The 18,791-nt window shown below is 30.4% G+C and overlaps 2 long non-coding RNA genes across 2 annotated transcripts in view; both read left to right on the top strand.

Annotated features, from left to right (window-relative positions):
- Positions 1–18,791, top strand: part of LOC139482701 (uncharacterized) — a 931,021-nt gene that overhangs the window by 448,120 nt on the left and 464,110 nt on the right. The gene's annotated exons all lie outside the window — the stretch shown is intronic.
- On the top strand, positions 1,389–7,905 carry LOC139529654 (uncharacterized). The gene is made up of 3 exons (XR_011665857.1): positions 1,389–1,501; positions 3,092–3,211; positions 7,720–7,905. It is a non-coding gene; the product is annotated as an uncharacterized lncRNA (long non-coding RNA).

Genomic DNA, 18,791 nt, shown 5'->3' on the forward strand with positions numbered 1-18,791 from the left:
ATGCAGCGGGTTTAAACGTTTCAACATGCGCCAACCTTCATCTTAACCTGATTAAGCAGTGTGACAATACACCATAGAAAGAAACTGTAAAATATCCTTTGAAATGGCTCAATAAAAACGACATATTTACAAATACAAGTAAACATGGACTGAACGATTATATTTGATCTATTCCACAATATAAATACTATATCCAATAGGAAAGTGCAATGTAAAATAATGACAAAAACACATCTGTTACCTTGGACAAAATGGCGTTAAATAGAATGACGTAAACAGTTAAATTTAAATATAATAATTTTGTTGTTAGGAGTACGATACTATTTGAAAAAAAAAATAGTTGTTCATATTACGATAACAGCAATAAAAATTTATCGTCATATTTAATTCTAATCAAAGGTGTTTTATTGAAACAAAGCCTTGTATTTAGGACGAGTTATTATCTATATATATATATCACAAAATGATCGACCGTAATAATAAGATTAATTTGGTGAATTATATGTGTAACAGATGGCCATGGACAATATTCTTTTTTTGTCTAATAACAACCTGTCAAATGTCCTTGATGAGCTGAAGAGTAATTGTATACGTGTTTTTTTTTTATTTGGAATTTTTCTTTTACTGTTGGGTTTTAATGCCAGGTATGTTATCCTGATTTTCTTAGTTAAACGAAGGTGCTCATCTTGATTCCGAGACGGAACTATTCAAAATAAATTTTTGGCTAACATATATATTTCAAAGTTCGGCAAGTGTCAAGAAAGCTACAATGACAGACTCATAACCTGGGACCTAGTTGTAAGGCGATACATTTAACAGAGGCTATCAAAGATCCACCATCGAAGGCAATATATTAATGTCAATATAAAACATTAAACTATATATATTATGAGCATTTTAGTTTTTCTGTTGCCTATTGCCATTTTTTCACGGTTAGCAATATATATTGATGGGGTTATCATAAAACGAACATCTAAATTCGTAAACAGGTTTAAGCATAAGAACGACTACACAATTTCCAAAGTGTGAAAGTTGACCTTTTTTGACAAAAATAATACATGACGTATTTTTGCTCAAGAGAGACATATTATTAGAAGAAAAAAAACAATCGTCTGATACGAACATAGATCAAACGATTGTGATGGTTCGAGTTGTAAGAAGTAAAAATATATAACAAGTCTGTATTTCAATGATGTCTTATGCATACATATTAGGTGACACTTGGCTGGACAACGCCACCAATATTGTTTCGTTTATACATGTTATAGTTTTAATTACCTCCTGGTGTTTTTTTCCCTTCGTTTTTATATTTCATTTTAATTCATTAGTTTATACCAGCGGTAAACTGATTATGTGTCTCACAACTTAGTTTTTCAATTTCTTATTTTAGAAGTCATGCTTCAGAGATACATTATTCAACTATATCCAAGCTTATGAAGCAGGCCTATATTATATTTCATCAACATATTTCTATGACACATTTCCCAATTTTCTGTCTAAGGTAAGTTTTTTAATTGAAATTGCATAAAAGGTTAATCGATAACATTTTAACAGCTGTCTGATCTTAGTCAGAAGCTACAATTGGTACTGTGATAAAGCCGCATTAAGGTCATTAAAATATATAATGCATGTTGAATAATGTACATAGAATCATACTGCATTTTGCAATAAATGTGAATATATTGTGTTGTTACACCAACGTGCTACGTTGAGAAAACGGTTGAAAGCTTTTATATGTGTCTCAGGTCACGTTATATTATTAAACGTCGACATTAGAAAAGGGCAAGAATTTGAAAAAAAACAAAGGCCACAAATTTGATTGTCTTGACGTCATGACACAATACAATTTGAGGAAAAGACACAGGTTAAAGTTGGACAAATTGCCTCATAGCTAGAAATTAGTAGTGGTTTTGCTAATTAATATTCATAATATGTAAATGAGAATTGTACCACGTGATAGTACTTTGAACTGGACTGGCTTGATAGGCTTGATATCATTAAAATCTTTAAAACACGGATATTATAAGTTGCCCGTCACAGAGTCCTTATTTACAATCACTTTGATATTTCCGTAAAGTTGTCAGGCGGTCAAAATCAAAGCAATGAACGCGAATTTAGTGAATTTTCGTGCTTTCGTAAGTTTATTCTTCTTGAAATAGTGACATTTTAATTTTACGTGGGAACCTAGAGTTCAACGAATACACATACGTGGTGTACAAGGTTTAGACTTGCTTATTCTTTGGAAATTCAAGTTTCTTATTTCACCCCGGCAACCTGTTTTAGAAATGACCTTGTAAGCCAATTTTCAACACGAAGTTTGCAAATTTGACGTTTCAGCCATTTTAGCCTGTATTTTACATTGCAATGTTAAAAGCCTCTCGCTTCGATTTTTAAAATAGCTCAGGAACCTGTATTTTTGCAACAACAGTCATTATGTTTCGTTTAAATGGTGTATATTGTTGTGTATATTCATTTTCTGCCCCGGCAACCTGTCTATCACTTAAATTAAAATTAAAACAGACATTTTTTAAAAATTTCCTATCATTTTAATGTAATTTCCATGACCCGTGTCCGATTTCTTTAGTATAATATTCAAATAAGCAAAGTGGCGTTGATTTCTGGATATGTTATGTTTGATGATAATGACGTCCCGGAACTCAGATCTGAAAAAAGGACACATGTACAAATGTATGTGAGGCTGAACATAAAATTGACTCTTTTGAAAAAGATGTATATATTGTTAGAAATAAATGAATTTATATTGATATATTCATAGTGCATATACTACTCTTTGAAGAAAAAAACTAAACATCAAGATACATGTAAATATTTCAACTATCGTTTAGTTTAGTATTCAATCTAGTTAACATTCAAGGTTTTTACCTACCTACGGCTTAAGGCCACTTTTATGAAACAAAATCTAGGGCATTGACCATACACATATATCACGTTTACTTCCTATAAGTTCCTTATTAAATGTTTACACTTTCTTTAGATATCAGAAAACAGGACTCACTTATTGATACTTTACCATTTGAAACGTTCAAAGTAAATAGCACACACTTGTATCTTAATGTTTTGTTTAATATAGCTAGGATGTGAAGGAAGAGGACAGTCTGGAATATATTACTGCTATGAAATCTATAATGAACAGCTGACAACTTACTTGCAGATATATTTTGGTTTGATTGTAACGTGTATTGTTTGCCAGGTACATACACAAATTAAAGGGTTTACTGCTTTGTACCATTGAATTGTTTTAGTAACACCAGCATGAAATGTATACACAAAAAAGTGACAAAATTTCTTAATGTTTTTTTTTCCTTTAAAAACATGAGAACAATATGGTAAACATATAATCTATAATCTAAAATTACGAGGTCCAATTTGTCAGCCGTCATCACGTAAAAACGACGAATCAAAGAATTCAACTTTATATATAACTAATATAGTACAAAGGTGTAGATTAATAATTACACCACTCCAGGCCCTTTTGTTTTCCACGTAATTAATATTGCCAATAATTAAGAAGTTCCGGGTCGAGTCCGATACCGATACCAATAGTATATTCACCTGTTACCTATAACCTTATCTACAACTGTACGTTCCGCATCTGACAGGCGCACCACCAAACGGTGTATTAAGGATTAATATGCTATATATGTTACAGTAAATAGGTGAAATTAGGAATTACACGTAATTACTAAACATTTCAGTAAATACCTGTAATCACTAGTCAATTTAGTAATTACATGTATTTACTAGTTGTTTCAGTGATTACAGGTATTTACTGATTTTTTTGGTAATTTTTACAGCTATTTACTATTTTTTTTTGTCATTTTTACAGCTATTTACTAACTTGATATTTTTGTTTAAAAATTAAAGACATAATTCAAGATATCAAATAAGAAAGTAAGGGATAGGGATTTTTAGGGCTTACTTAAGTATCAAGGAGTATAAGGCACATTAAAAGTGCATACTCTGCAATGTTTGTGAATTGAAACTGGAAAATGGTTGTTTTATAAGTTTTGAAACTCCCTAAAAATCATTTTGAGCATGCAAGACAATGATATCAATCCAATATTGAGAAAAACATTTTTGAGAAATTTATAGGCAACTTAGCCAGCTATTTTTTAAGATAGACATTATACTATGGCAAACTTGGTTAAATGATCTTGATAATTCTTAAAATCTCATAATTTTGTTATATTAAAATCTCCATCAGGCATACTCTGCATATCAACTTGGTCAATAGCATGAGTTAAATTCCTTTTACAAAATAGGTTTAACTACAACTTCTTTTGTCAGACATTTGCGATGAAGTTGACATTCTTCACAAACAAATTTATACAAATTAATGGCGTTAAGAGTCACATTTTCATATTTCAGTGTTTTTATGAATTCTTCAAGACCTCCAAACTTAAACTTATATACCTCCAAAAAAAATTTATCATCGTTTCTTCCTGTATAAGAATGATCTTTTTGTGGATTGAAAAAGTCAACTAAACGGTCCATCCCTTTTGTTTTACTTTCAATGTTGACATTCTTTTCCTTTTCGTCGAGCCTGCGTTTTTTGTCGCAAAAACGAGACATAGCAAACCAACCTAAAAATTCCGTCGTCAGCGGCGTCCACAAATATTCGCTCTGTGGTTATATTTTTAAAAGTTTCTCAAATTATCCTGGATTTCTACCAAACTTGAACAGAAGCTTCAGTTGTTGATGATCAAAAGATAAATTTCAAGAAGTAAATTTTGTAAAAATAAAATCAAGTTTTTCCTTATTTTACTTATAAAGGGACTTAGTTTTTATGCCAGTTAACATTACATTCACACTGTGGTTAAATTTTTTTTAATTTTAATAACTTTCTCAAAATATCCTGGATTTCGACCAAAATTGGACAGAAGCTTGTTTATGATCATAAGATAATATCTAGAAATAAAGTTTGTAAAAATAACTATGCTTTTTCGTATATTACTTATTTAAACAGACTATTTTTTTCCAGTTAACATAACATACACTCTGCAGTTAAAGTTTAGATTTGATAAACCATCCTGAATTTTTAACAAATTTTGATAGACAGAACTAGTCAAACGATAGTATCTAGAGGAAAATTATAAATATTTTTTTTCCTATTTTTGTTGGGCCTGCGACTCAAAGTAAAAGTAGGCGAGACACTGGGTTCTGCAAAACCCTTAACATTTTGATAGCTGAATACTCACTGATTTTCTTATTAGCATAACCATAACTTTAGTATTACCATAACTTTTGATCAGTTGACCATATTACAACATTGTTTTAACAGTTAGTAAATAGGTGTAAAAATTCATTTTAAAATCAGTAATTACTGGTAATTACTGGGCAGTTCTAGGAATTACTTGTATTTACTAAGTGCATCAGGAATTACATGTAATCCCTAAATTTTAGTAATTACATGTAATTCCTAATTTCACCTATTTACTGTAATATATACACGGGTCATAATCACAGGGTTGACACTATTAAATTTAATCATTTAATCAGTAAGACTTTCTAAGATAACATTACGAATACTACAAATCTGGACTAAAAAGGAGTATAGGTACAGTTTTTAATTTGTTAGCGGGCATGACGTAAAACAGCGAATCAAATAATTCAACTTTATTTATAACTACCATAGGACAATGCTGTTGATTAAAAAATATTCCATTCCAGGACCTTTTGTTTTCCAAATAATTAATATTACCAATAATTGATAAGTTCCAGTTCGACGGGTTCAAACAGAAAGATTTGAAAGCAGAGAAAACTGTGTATCTTATAATCGGCATGACTCTATCAGATGACAATACTAATTCTAAAATAAGGCTTGCGCATAGTTATATACTTTAATGCAGTCACGGACCCGCGATATCACGGGTGTGTTCTTGTATTATATGAATTGTTCAAAAAATCATATCATTCAGTGTTTAACTAAGTGTTTAATACAATGCGTTAATCCTTTTTATACAGTATTAAAATGTTGTAGTTTGGGTTTTTTTTAAACTCTGTCAAAAAAAGAAAAAATGACAACATCAGAAATACCGAACTCCAATGAAAAGTCAAAATGGAAAGTCCTTTATCAAATGGGAAAATCAAACGAATGGTAAACAGCTGTTAAATTCCTGAATAAGTACTGGCATTTCCCGGTGTACAAAATGGTTGACTAAACCTGGTTTTATAGTTAGCTAAACCTCTCATTTCTCATGTTTCTATGACAGTTGCATTATATTGACAATAATAAATAGGGCAAATCAAACAGACATAATAACTAAAATTGTAAAAAAAATTGGGTACAGCAGTCAACATTGTGTTAAAATCTTACACACTATAAAAACAAATAACTATTTCAACACAGAAAAAAAAAATATAGACACTTTATTGACAAAGTAAAAAAGCAAAACTGAAAGACAAGCATATAAAAAATTACCACAGCACAATAACACAAATAGGGGGATTTATAAATATATTAGAAATATACAAAGGAAAAAAACGAACACTATAACAAGTTATTAAGAAGATAGACAAGGTTAGTACCTAGAATCTATACTTTAAGAGCATCATGAATTGTTTGTGAAGGAGATGCAGAATATTTATCAACAAAGTCTTGGTATCTTTCAATGAACTTTATAAGAAAAAAAGACGAGACGTTCTGTGACATAACCCTGGTTCATCAACTTTCTGCTTAGATACTAGTTATTATTATTAGTAAAAATAACTTTACTTTCGTAATTAGTTTTGTACAAACTATCAACATTCAAGTTGGTGTATTTGTAAAATTTATAGTTTGTGTATATGTTTTAAATTCGGCTTGATATGGTCATATCATCAAAAAACATACGTTCAGCGGCAACACTATGATTAAAATGAAGATTTTAATTATTAGCTTCATAATGTAGCTTTAACCATGGCAACTATTCGGCAGACATTCCATATTATTTGCAGACAAATTTCGAAATAGCTATGAAAAAATCGTATTATGCTTACAATAGAATTGCAAAGTTGGTCGACCCAATACCGTATAAAATTAAGCTGGTTGCCAGTAGTTTGAAAATGAATCAGATGTAATTTGTGCTCAAACAAAGTCCGTTTAAGTTGTAGTAATTTTTGAAGCATACTATTTTGTATTGATAATTCGACAACTTTAAGAAAATATAAATGGATTTTTTTTTGTTTATTTTTTGTTGGCACCATTGTGTTAATAACCAGATATATATTTTTGAGAAAAGTATATGTTCATCCATGATGTGTTACAAAAAGTGATGAAAATCCCGAAACTCGATATTCAAATTTGCAAATATTCTCTAATGATGAGAAATAAAAAGGGTTATAGGTTTGGTACTTATCTTAATCGAATATTGTCCCGTAATGACTTCTTCCTCTATTATACATCAAAAGTTAATGGAAATTTGGTCTTGTAAGCAGGGTAACTAGGGTAACGTCGTTTCATAATTCTATGTTTTCTAAATATCATATATTTTCCCAAGGCTATAACAATAGTTGATGTAGAATATACGTACAGAAAACTTGAATTCAAAGAAAAGAAATCAAGCATTACATACAACAAATACTACCTTTTGTTGAAAATACAACATGGAATTTTAAAAAAATGATTTAAATTTTGCTAAGGACTTTTGAAGCACGACAATAAGGGCCACGTCAATTCTAAATACTCTATGTCTCCTAAATATTATACATTTTTCCAAGGCTATAACAATAGTTGCTGTAGAATATACGTACAGAAAACTTGAATTTAAGGAAAAGAAATCAAGCATTACAAACAACAAGTACTACCTTTTGTTGACAATACAACATGGAATTTTCAGAAATATCTTCAATTTTGCTAAGGATAACTGGAGAAGGTAAAATATGTATACATTTTACAAAATATCCGTAACGTAGCGGCATTTCACATGGAATTGATACTAGTTTAATATGAAACCATAAAATGTTAGCCTAATTTTGCTGTATAATCACAAAGTAATATTCTTTTTCCTTTTCGAAATATTGCCGTCTGTTTCGTTTGCAAAGACGTGCGTTTCAATATATCTGTAGTGAAACAGATATTGATTGTTTTGTTCATTGTCATGTCAAAATAGCTGCTTGTCTCATTTGCACACAATGAGGTAAAAACATTCTTAATGTTCATACTAGAATTGAAATATTTCGTTAACTCTCCGCCTACAGACATGGGCAAACATAATTCACACCTAAGTAAGAATACGTGTACGACATGGCATGACAGAATTAACAAAAAACACCTAAGTCAAACAAAAACGTTATTAAATCTTTGATTTAATGTTTGATGATATTTCTATTGTCACTTTTTTCCTTGCTAATCGGTAAACAAATTGAGAAACAGTACCATTACTGTACTTCTATAAAGCATTCGCACGAAAAACATATATATCTTAAATGATTAAATGAAGTGTTCGTACATTACTGGAAAATATAAACAATTAATTAATTTGTATGAGACAGATATAATTATAGAAAAGATATAAACAAATGAACAAATAATGTCAAAATGTGTATTTGTAATTCTTCAATATGATCCATTTTTTTTTACAAAATATATGTTTATTCAAATATAAATCTGTTATAGGTCGAAGTTTGTATTCATATCCGTTATCCTGAAAATCGGTTCACTCGTAAGTTTAAATAATAATTGATGTAAATATGCGTAATGCTTTGTAAGCATTCACATTTTCATCATTTGTTCATGTTGTCTGTAACACACATATTGGTTGGGGTATGCATATATGATTGAAAATAAACAACTAAACATCACACATGACAAATACATCCGCAAATGTACATGTATGTCCATTTAGTCACCGTACTGCCTTCGAAAGGAAAAATAAACATGCCGGATATTCAGTTATGTAGGGTCTCAACATCCCAAATACGAAACAGATCAAATGACAAAAGTGTGACTATGATTTGCGATTGCTCTTGTTGTACCCCCTCCCCAAACCCTGTTTTTAGGATTGTTTACTTGAGTAAACAGATACTGTGCTGCAAATGTATTTAACAATGAACGCAATATACCTTGTTGTGTTAAGCTCTTCTTTGTTTTTTTTTTACTAAAAACTATCCAACAAATGACCAGTTTATGTCTAATACGTAAGTTGTTGTATGTGTATGATATCAAAAGTGATCGTTAAACATTAAAGTGTCAGGATTGTATCAACCGGTTTATTTGTAAACAAAATTGACGTTTATTTATAATGCTTAGATATGCTGCCTATTGTTGCAATTTCTACGTCATATAATTGCTCTTAATATGAGAATCTTTAAAAGAAATGTTTTTTATTAGCGTTGTTTTTGATTTATTTGTATATTTGTTTGGATTTTTTTGTCAATTGTGCATAACAAACGACAAAACTAAGAAAGCACTTTTAATACAGAAGGTATGACCACAATTAAAGCAATAATCGCACCATTTTGTTTTAATTTTCAGATAGTTGGAGCTGGCCTTCTTGGATTAGGACTAACTTTAATTGGAGATGAATTTATACATGATAGTTCCCTCAAATACATATTCTACCAAATACAGTTTTACAATTACTATTTCTATAATATACTTGTGGGGTTGGCTGCTTCCTCTGTAGTAATTGGTATATTGACAATGGTAATCGCCATCTTTGGATTAATTGGGTCATGGAAAAAATCACCACCAGTACTCATCATGGTAGGTAACACAGGTATTAATTTTGATATTCGAAATTAATAAAATAAAGTTGGTCAAACAGATTGTTAACACAAGTCTTGATTGAAAGAAAGCATGTCTTGTGTAATTCTGTTATATGACTGATCTTAACCTTTTTATCCTGTTTCTAAATGTGTTTTTTTTTTATTTATTTACATGTTTGTGTTCTTTCCTTTGACTTAAGGGTAGCTGGTTTAGATTATTCTAGTCAAATTAGCCTACATGGTAAAAACGTAACAGTGAACACACTATATAAAACAAAGCTCGTGCTACACAGTAATAGTATCTACACTAAGTAATTTACAACTTCGTGAACAAGAAAATAAACTGCCGGCATCAATAGTAATAAATATCTATTAACCTCATAAACATTCCAATTGTTAAATAGCATATTATGAATACCCGTCATAAACGAACACTCGCTGCCATGGACAAACCAAATAGTTGAAAAACTTGCATCACGGAGCACTGCAAGAACCGTTTCTGGGTAATGATGCCGTAATTCATCATGATATTATAAAAAGTCAATTTTTTATACAAAAAGGAAGTTTTAACTGTACGATGTCTACGGCTAGAATGACCACCTGAACAATTTTTGCACGAAACCGAGAAAAACAAATTAGCATAACAAAACGTTAGGTCAACTGACCTATCGCATCATCAAATTTGATAGAATCTTTGAGACAGTATTTTCCCGCTATACTGCGAAACGTTGTAAAATATATTAAATGCATATCGTAAATTCGTTATCAAATTTTCAAAGTTTATTTTAAAACGTACAATATATTATAAAAATGCAAAATTACTAATGTTGCATATATATTTATATTATAAAAACTACGAAGAAAGGTAACACTCGGCCACCGAAAGCTTTATTATTGATGCAAAAGTGGTTGAGTGGTCTAGCGCGACAAATACAGTGCAGGCGATTTGGTGTCACGTTATATCAGTAGCATGAGTTCGAATCCCGGCGAGGGAAGAACAAAATAATTTGCGAAAGCAAATTTACAGATCTAACATTGTTAGGTTGATGCTTAGACGAGTTGTATATACAGAATGTACACAACCATGTATAATCATCACTGCTGGTGATCCGATGGAAAGATCTGTTGTAGGTCACTGGTTTAGACGTTCTTCTAAATATAATAATTTCTTTGACTGTATCTTGCATTACTTTGGATGAACAGCAAATTTACAGATCTAACATTGTTGGGTTGATATTTAGACAAGTTGTATGTACATATAAGTTTAAACTAAAATAAATACGTTCAAACCTATGATTGCGTTGGATAAAAACCGCAATTTTTATTCGTATGCATGTTAAACAAATTTCATTGTAGAAGGGTCTAAATACAGCACAAACAACATTTTCCAAAAGACAACAACAGTGGATCTTGATATTATTTCAACTAGAACACACCCGCGAAATCGCGGGCATTCAGACCGTAGTTTAAAGTATGTAAAGTGTTGTTGGAAGAATTTTGTTAAATATTGAATGACTGGAGAATTTCAGCAAATGTATCATAAGTCATAGGTTATTTGGGACAGGAAAATGTTTTTTTTTTATCCCTCCTTCTTCATTTCCAAAATTCCCAATTTTTGGTTTTCTATCAATTTCAGTATGAACATACATTTAGTACATGTATGTTATGAACATTTAAGTAAGGAACCTGTAATTCAGTGGTTGTCGTTTGTTTATGTCAGAGACATATAAAAGTATTATATGTTTCTGTTCATGTGTTACATATTTGTTTTTCGTTCATTTTTTGTACATAAATATGGCCGCTAGTTTTCTCGCTGGAATTGTTTTACATCGTCATTTCGGGTCCTTTAAAAGCTGAGTATTCGGTATCGGCTTTGCTCGTTGTTGAAGGCCGTTCGGTGACCTATAGTTATTAATTTCTGTGTCATTTTGGTCTCTTGTGGAGAGTTGTCTCAACATGGCAATCATACCACATCTTTTTTTGTTGTTGTAATAAATGAATTTTATAAAAGATTTAATGACTGGAGAATTTCAGAAAAGGTATCAAAAGTTCACATGAATAATTTTAGCGCTTATCTGTATATAATAAACATTCATTGCTATATAAATAAATCAAGTGTATTTACTTTCAATTCCAAGTTTACTAATCGATCCATGTGGTCAATTGATATAGTATATAGACCCACTCCATTTAATAAACTCTGTGACCACCGTAGATAGTAAACTTGAAAATGATACATAGTATCCTGTCGGTTTCACTGTTTAACAGATCTTCAAGGATATGGTTGCTGGCGACGTTGACAGGGGTAACGTCTATTAGCAACATTATTGTTTAGTCTCGAACGTCATAATATAGCACAACGTAGTACTATATGACACGAAAGTGAAAGTACATAATTAAACAGAAATGCCTTCTAGATTCTCGTTTCATCTATTTAATTTCGGACGGTATTTCTTAATAAAATAATGTTCTTTTTTAATTCTCATTGGTTCCGTTGTTTTATTTGAACACTGATAAAATGGAAAAATGAAGAAATTTGGTTGCATTTGGTCCAGCGCATCTATCAATTTGTTCGCTAAACGTAATTTTTCTTATGCTCAAGACTCGAATTTGCTGTCTATGTACTATCATACGTTTTCTAATGGTTTTGCCGGTTTGCCCAATTTAATTCTCTTGACAACCCTTGCAAGTGATGATGTATAGAAGATTTGCCGATGCACATGTAAAACTGTCCTTGAATTTGAAAATATGACCGGATTTAAAGACGAATTCGGTTTCTTCGGATAAGTATAAAAAAGATTCACAATTTGGTCGTCCACATTTTTGTACCTTTGGTTGTCTATTTTTTGTTTTAAATGTTGCGATTTTTTTTTAATGATTTCGGTTGTTGTTTGCTTTTAATTACTTTGTGTGAATTAAATAATTTCAACATCCTTTGATTGCACTGTAAAATTTGTATATTGTTGAAAGCTTCATTATTTCTCGGGTTGTGAGTAGAAAAGTACGGTGACACGTGTTCTTTATGATGCGGTTCAGTTTCCCTTAATTCGTGTAAGTTAAACGATTTGGCTCTAGTTATACCGTCATCTAATATTCTCTTATGGTATTTTCGGCCAAAGAGCATGTATCTTAGTTCATTTAATCTTGTATTCCTTAATTCTGGATTTGAAATGATAGTACATATGCGTTTAGCTAGGTTATATGAACGGTTTGAGTATTGAAAAAAAAGGACAAAAAAGGATTTTTTTTTCTCGAGAAGTTACATATTTCAAAAATTCTGTATCCACAAAGGTGGGTGTCCTCAGTTCCGGACTGGTAACTCGTGGTATCTGAACTTTTACAATATTTGTCAACGTACAATCAAGTTATCGTTCTAAACGAATTGCATTATATTTACTAATTGACTGATGTAGAGTACAACCTCTGACTTAATTATGTCCATCCTTTTCTATGGTCAACATTAAATGCTTACCATTAATTGGGGTATGTAATTTTTAGATGTTGGCCATTTTTTGGGGTCATAAAACATAAATTGAAGATTTATCTATTTATTTTACCTGTTGAAATCAATCAGGGTTGAAGTGTTTATGTTTCTTTAAGATTTACCTCTTCAGGTAACGCAGGTTTCTATTAAAATTGAAATTTCAACACTTTTGAAAATGTAGAATAAAATGTTGTTTTAGTCTTTGTTTGTTTATATTGTTTGTATATTTATCTTTCTTAGAATTTAAAAATTTTAGTTTATATTTTTCATTTGTTTTCATTTATTTTTGTATGATTTGTTTTTTAATTTTGTATTCTTTTAATTTCTTCTTGGTAAGGGTATTGAGTAGAAATGATTAAAAGTCATAGATAAATTATTGACTAGCATTTGTAAACAACTAAGATTATTTTTTAAGTAAAAAAAAAAGTGATTGTCCATGATGTACATTGTATTCGATTGTTCTTTTGTATTATAAATGACATATTATTAATTATAACTTATAATCATGCAAATGATATGTTTATAGGAACCATGGAGCTAGTAATTTAACAAGCCTGTTTCTCAACAAAAAGAAAATGATCAATATCAATTTTTTTACAATATTTGTTTATAACAAAGTTGTAACATCAAATATTACTCAGGAAAACTACAAATATCATTATATGGTCTTAGAAAAAACTGTTTTTTGTTTATCTTTATTTTTATATTTATAAGGCATGCATTATGAAAGTTTACATTATATTAGAACATGATATTTATTCATTCTTCAGTCTCCAAAAATACATACATAAATATCTTAAATTGATAGAATTATTTAATAATAGGTATAACATCAAAACAAAACATACAAACAGTCATGAGACAATTTTTTCAAAAAAAAAGCAATTAAACTATATATGTTCCACTACTTTTATAATTTCATTTTATTTTTAAATTCTCTTGAAATATTTATAGTAATTTAATTTGACAAACACATTTACATTTTAACTGAGACACTTGACCTGTAAGTTATGTATAGTTTTAAAACAATGCAGTCATGATTTCCCTTTATTTGATTGATACCTTGTGTATTAATTAGGAAACATGGGGTATATTGATTGACATATAGGCCAATCATGAGGGACATAGTTTTTAGGGTCACAAATAGTAGGATAATGTCACAGGTAGTACTGTAAACTACCCTTAGATTTATAAGCCAGTTACACCATATACAAACATCAGAGATACCAGCATTTAACTGTTTAATGCCATACTCGTTTGTCGTCTACAAAAGACTCATTAGTGACGACCGGATATACAAATTATCAAATAAAATAAAAGTTTAAAAGCATTGAGGATCAAAAATTCCAAAAGTTTTTTTTTCAAAATACAGCTTTGACCTGAATGATTGTTTTATCTTTACAGAGTTCAGTTCTTTCGATGATTTTGCATGTGCCAAGGATATTCACTGTCATATTGTTGTTGGTGTTCGTGGAAAAGGTAGGCATACATATATATCTACAGACGAAAATGTAAGACGAGAGTCGAAAAACAATTAACATTACTAAACATATAATTTGATAGATCAATAGCACAAGATATTCATTTAACCTAATTTGAAATGACGTTTTATGAACGGAAAAGCAGTAACGAGTTACAAACTTTACTTAAATTAAGGCCACTGATAAGAAAAGTAAATAAAGGCAACATAAGAGATACGATTAAATAATGATCAACCGATTTTCAAACTTCAAACAGTTTAGCATCGAGCAATACTAATGAGACATTCAATGCACATGTTTTGCATTTAAATTGATACATCAAATGAAAGTATTCATACTAGAATGATACCTATTGCAGGTTGTATCATTTTGCAATCAGCTAACTTGTACTCCGATACTAGCATGAATGACGGATATCGCATTATTAAAATTTGCGGATATATTATTTTCAACAGGTTTTAAGTTAGAGAATATATATCCCTCTTTTGCCTTGCCCGGCTTTTTATTCTGTATATTCTTTTTACTTTAATAGTTTATAATTTTCATTAATTTTAAGAATCTATAAAATATTATGCCCTCGAGCATCACTGAAAACACATTCATTGTTTTAAACGTTCAAGATAATGGTTATTTAACAAAGTGCTTTAGGCACATGAATCATACAGTGGTATTTTCATTTTCAACGTATTTGATCGATCCCGCTAATACATGTAACAGTCAGTCATTGAGGGTATCATTAGTTTAAATGAAACCCAAATATTTGAATAGTTGTATGACCGAAAATAATTACATAATCTAATGAGGCAAAAATAAAACCATCAATTATATTGATTGATTAGAATTTAACATATGGCAAATAGTCCTTTTAAGTTTATTTTTTTCTCTTCTTTGTAAAACCAAGGACTTTTTGAATTTACAATACATTAGAATGTGAAGACTGTTTTCTTTCCAGATAAATGACAACATGATAGTTCAGCTGAACTTACAGCAACAAGGGTATTTTTACAACAACGTTCAAAGTGAAATAACTCGGAAATGGAATGACATGATCATGCAAGTACGATACTTTATTTAACATGCATGACCTTTTTGTAAGTCTACAGAACCACTTATTTAGAATTGGGTAGTTTTTTTTCTACTCATCGTTGTGCTTTTATCGTCAATCGTTTTTGTTCTTAGTAATGCACATCATGCCATCTTTCTGCTTGCCAACCCTCCCTTTTTTAGCTACCGCGCGAGGGTATAGACTCTCCCGTTATTTTAACGTTTAACTTGGAATGACTAGCGTTTTTCATGTTCGTAAACGTAGTATCCTGCTTTTTCATTACTGTCAATAAAAGAAAATAAACAATTTATGATTTTTTTAACTCGTTGGTCAGTTGTTTGAAAATTCAATTGATACAAGATCAATGAAGATAGAGGTCTTTGTCTGGATTAATTGACAAGGTAAAAAAAAAATAGAAAACAAAAACGAAATTCAACATTAGTTTTAATAATCCATGGCCATTGTATTCCAAACTGAAGAAAACAGGTAGAGAGATTAAGGATGCATTATTTACGTAATTTGGTTCTCGACGAATTTAATAAGACAGATGAAAAACAGATTTATCCAAAACCAAAGGAATACATCGTCGAATTCATACTATTCAACTATCACGATGTACAATTAGCTGATAAAATATTTAGAACACTTATATTCAGCTAATACATGTTTTTGACTTCTCCGATTTGTTACCTTGGTGGAAATAAAATTAACGGTACCAATTTTCTTGCACCAGATGCGCATTTCGACAATACATGTCTCTTCAGTGATGCTCGTGGCCAAAATATTTGAAATTCAAAGCTTATATAAAAGATGAAGAGCTATAATCCAAAAGGTCCAAAAAGTATAGCCAAATCCGTGAAAGGAATCAGAGCTTTGCATGAGGGAGATACATTCCTTAATTTATAATAATTTCTAATATTTTGTAACAGAAAATTTTAATAACACAAAAAATCCGTATGTTCATGCCAGTACCGAAATACTGGCTACTGGGCTGGTGATACCCTCGGGGACTAATAGTCCAGCTGCACGCGCCTGACGAAGCTAATTTGTTTAGCGAACTATTGCGTATATATGAAATATAACAAGTGTTTTATAGCACTCATTGGTGTTTAAGCTACATTCTAATGCATTTATTCAATATAATTTATTAACTGCATTATTTTATTTTTAAATTGTACCACGCCCAGATAGTTTGAATGTTTATTGATTTTTAGACACAATATATATATTTGTTTTTATAGCTAGAGTGCTGTGGAGTCTATAGTTCTTCAGACACCTTGTCACGATCGTATGGCTACGCAAACATATTTTGCTGTAAAAATGCACATGAGAGTAGAACAGATTCTGGATGGGATTATTATTATTATTATCATTATCATCATTATTATTATTACTATCATTTAAACTTTTTTGGTGGCTGCGGTGGATATAAAACTGATGTAAGTGAATCATAAGATATATCGTTATTTGTTTTAGTTAAATTGTAAACATCAATATAAATGAACATTTATCAGGGGATATGTTTTGAAGGAACGCTCGTAAGAGAAACATAATCATTGTTCACATATATATTTAGATTATATGAAACAGTGACTGAAAACATCATTAATCCGAGTTTGAATTGTAATCACTTTACATGTGTATCTAACTTTCAAGACACTTGACATATAACTAGAGGTCAGTCATTTAAAGACGTATTACCGAATTATATACGTTGACGTATCTGCAGATTTAATAATTACCATTATGTGATCCCAAGCTTGAATTGTATATTCTTTCAATAATGCAGATGGGCAACTGATTCATTTCTAATAATTTGATTGTGTAGCTGATTCATATGTTAGAAAAGATGGGCGTAAAATAACAAAGGGACAAAGGGGAAAAGTATAAAAGTCTGAAGTTCGGGATCACATCATTTTGTTTTGGTATATCTGCAGATGCGTTTTTGAATGACCGACCTCTACTTTACAACGATAAACATCATTTGGCTTAAGCTCATTTTGAGGGACCTCCTAAAAAATTCGAGTAAACAAGCAACGATGCTGATTGTGCACTCTACAGACTAAATTGTTTTTTTTTCTGAATCGTTCAAAAAAAAACATAATACATAAACTAAGATTGTATGTCTGTTTTTCTCAACTTGTATTTTCATTTCAGACATGCAGTGAAAAAATAATACTTAAAACAAGACAATTTTGCGGTTGGTTTCTTGCAATAGTTTTGCTGCAAATATTGCTTGAGGTATTTTTAAAGAATTCAAAATGCCAAACTTAACAGTTAACTGTGTCGACTTATATCAACAATAAGGCAATGTTATAAATAAGAAATAGATATCATTATTACCTTGGTTGCAATGAATTACATTGATTTCCCAGTTAAATAAAACCCGATAATTTCACATGTGAAATTAACTTGGTTATTTCACTCTCTGACGTCATACAACAATAGGCGTTGTCAAAACGTCGATAATGCGAAACAAAACATGCGTAGGAAAAACATATAGTTCCTTACATTTTCTACATTAATTTCTTTAAAAAGCAATTTGACAATGTAATAAAAAGTTGCGCACTCGTTTAATCCCTGCGTCGTTTGGTCACGCGTTGTCTTATTTTTTTCTATTCAAATACGGCGATTAGTTATACTATAATTATTTCATTATTTGAACTAATAAATATGAAACATTAAACCATTAAATCACAGTCGTACTGAACCTGGGTTACAAGTACAAACTTTGACGACATTGATACATTCTTATTATAAGAATAATATTTGGTAATTTACATAGAACATCTGATTGAATACATTTTCTGTTGTATTTTCACAGTGTAAAAGAAAATTCTAAGGTACAAAATGATTGTTCAAATCAAATAAGCATTCACCTCTGAATATGGATTTTTATTAGATAATATTATATATCTATCATGTATACAGTCATATATATAAAAGTGAAATCAGATAACTTGACAAAATAGTATCTGTTCTTGCCTTTGAGAAGGTTAACATATATTAATATAAAAATATTAAGTTGAGTATACATTCAGTCGGCGAATAACTGTATTTTTTTAATATATCA

The sequence above is a fragment of the Mytilus edulis genome, chromosome 7 (assembly GCF_963676685.1).
Source record: "Mytilus edulis chromosome 7, xbMytEdul2.2, whole genome shotgun sequence".
Lineage (NCBI taxonomy): Eukaryota > Metazoa > Mollusca > Bivalvia > Mytilida > Mytilidae > Mytilus > Mytilus edulis.